We start from the raw sequence: 2,871 nt of genomic DNA, 5'->3' as shown, positions 1-2,871 counted from the left end.
CCCACCCACCGCCACCCTCCTCCTCCTCCCCCCTCCCCTCTGCCCGCCGCCGGCCTCCGGCCCGCGCCCGCCCCCGCCGCCGCCGCCGCCGCCGCCCGGGCCCCCCCCCCGTCGAGGGGCTCACGGGAAATGGAGTCCGCGGCGCCCGAGCCAGCGGCAAAATGGCGGCGGCCGCCGCGCCGCGCTCCCGCGAGAAGGGGGCGGGGCCTGCGGCTCTCGCGAGACGTCGCGCGGGAGCTGGCGGTGGGGGGAGGGGGAGGGGAGGAGGGAGGGGGAGGTCTCGCGAGGGTTGGGGAGCGCGGGAGGCGGGAGGGGGGGGGGAAGATGGCGGGAGGCGCGTGGCGCGAGGGAACGCCCCCCGCGAGGCGCCTGCGCGGGAGTTGGGGAGGGGTCTCGCGAGAGGTGGAGGAGGGGGGTGATGGGAAATGGAGTCCGGCGGGGGGGGGAGGACTCGGGATGGGCCATGGGGGGCGGCCCCGGGGCATGATGGGAGGGCGGCCATGTTGGGGTAGGGCAAGAGGCTGAGGGGGGGGCCGCCATGGTGGGGCAGGCCTGGGGCATCATGGGAAGGCGGCCATCTTGGGTATGGGCAAGGGGCTCATGGGGTGGCGGCCATCTTGGGTCAGCCCCAGGGGGTCATGGGATGGCGGCCATATTGGGTATGGGCAAGGGGCTCATGGGGTGGTGGCCATCTTGGGTCAGCCCCAGGGGCTGATGGGATGGCAGCCATGTTGGATATGGGCTGGAGGCTCATATGGGACGGCAGCCATCTTGGGTCAGGCCTAGAGGATCATGGGATGGCAGCCATATTGGGTATGGGCAAGGGGCTCATGGGGTGGTGGCCATCTTGGGTCAGCCCCAGGGGCTGATGGGATGGCAGCCATATTGGGTATGGGCTGGAGACTCATGGGGTGGCGGCCATGGTGGGTCAGCCCCAGGGGCTGATGGGCTGGCAGCCATCTTGGATTAGGTAGGGGTCTGCCTTGGTAGAGCAGGCCTGGGGCATCGTGGGATGGCGGCCATATTGGGACAGCCCTGAGGGATCATGGGATGGCAGCCATATTGGGTATGGGCAAGAAGCTCATGGGGTGGCGGCCATCTTGGGTCAGCCCCAGGGGCTGATGGGATGGCAGCCATATTTGGAATAGGGAGGGGGCCGCCATGGTAGAGCATGCCTGGAGGCTCATGGGAAGGTGGCCATATTTGGTCATCCCCAGGGGTTGATGGGATGGCAGCCATCTTGGGTATGGGCTAGAGGCTCATGGGATGGAGGCCATGTTGGGTCAGCCCCAGGGGGTCATGGGATGGCAGCCATCTTGGATTGGGGCAACAGGCTCATGGGGTGGCGGCTGTGATGGGTCAGACCTGGAGGATCATGGGAAGGCGGCCATCTTGGTTTAGGGCTGGAAGCTCATGGGGTGGAGGCCATCTTGGGTCAGGCCTAGAGGATCATGGGGTGTCAGCGATATTAAGTTAGGGTGAAAGGTTCATGGGATGGCAGCCATCTTGGGTCAGCCCCAAGGGATCATGGGAAGGAAGCCATGTTGGGTTAGGGCTGGAGGCTCATGGGATGGCGGCCATGTTGGGTCAGCTGCAGGACCTGATGGGATGGCGGCCAACTCGGGTATGGGCTGCAGGCTCGCGGGGTGGCAGCCATCTTGGGTCAGGCCTAGAGGATCATGGGGGGGGCAGCCATATTTGGTCATCCCCAGGGGCTGATGGGATGGCAGCCATATTGGGTATGGGCAAGAGGCTCATGGGAGGTCGGCCATGTTGGGTCAGGCCCGGAGGCTCATGGGGAAGGCAGCCATATTGAGTTTGGGCTGATGGCTCATGGGATAGCAGCAATGTTGGGTCAGCCCCAGGAGCTGATGGGATGGCGGCCATGTTGGATATGGGCTAGAGGCTCATGGGATGGTGGCCATGTTGGATTAGGGTGAGAGGCTCATGGAAGGCCAGCCATGTTGGGTCAGCCCCAGGGGGTCATGGGAAGGCAGCCATATTGGATTGGGGCAAGAGGCTCATGAGAAGGAGCCAAGTTGGGTCAGGCCTAGAGGATCATGGGAAGGCAGCCATATTGAGTTAGGCCTGGAGGCTCATGGGAGGGCAGTCATCTTGGGTCACCCCCAGGGGCTCATGGGATGGCAGCCATCTTGGGTATGTGCAAGAGGCTCATGGGATGGTGGCCATCTTGGGTCAGGCCTAGAGGATCTTGGGGTGTTGGCCATCTTGGGTGAGCCCCAGGGGCTGATGGGAAGGCAGCCATCTTGGATTAGGGCAAGAGGCTCATGGGGTGGCGGCCATGTTGTGTCAGGCCTGGAGGCTCATGGGAGGTCAGCCATCTTGGGTCAGCCCCAGGGGATCATGGGAAGGCAGCCATGTTGGGTCAGGGCTAGAGACTCATGGGACGGCAGCCATGTTGGGTCAGTCCCAGGGGCTTATAGGAGGTCCCCAACCCCCTAAAGCACCCCCATTATGTGGGGTTGGTCACCCTGTGAGGCATCGCCCCATAATCCCTGACCCCAAAGCCCCCCCCGATGGGACCATATGACACCCCCCAGTCCCCCATAGCCCCCCAAGCCCCTATGGGACCCCCCAAACCTTAGGGCATGATGCACCCCTACAGCGCCACGCACCCTATGGCTGCCATATCCCCTAAAGCCAATGGAACCCCTAAGCTCATGTGACCCCTACAGCCCCCCCAATCCCCTATAGGCCCCTGCAAACCCCCAATAGCCCCCCCCAAATCCCCTACAGCCCCCCCCCCACAGCCCCCCCAAACCCCCTACAGCCCCAACCCCCTACAGCCCCAAATCCCCTACAGCCCCCCCAACCCCCTACAGCCCCCCCGAACCCCCTACAGCCCCCCCC

Source organism: Oxyura jamaicensis, unplaced genomic scaffold (assembly GCF_011077185.1).
Source record: "Oxyura jamaicensis isolate SHBP4307 breed ruddy duck unplaced genomic scaffold, BPBGC_Ojam_1.0 oxyUn_random_OJ70613, whole genome shotgun sequence".
Classification (NCBI taxonomy): domain Eukaryota; kingdom Metazoa; phylum Chordata; class Aves; order Anseriformes; family Anatidae; genus Oxyura; species Oxyura jamaicensis.
Note: the sequence above shows the minus strand (reverse complement) of the source record.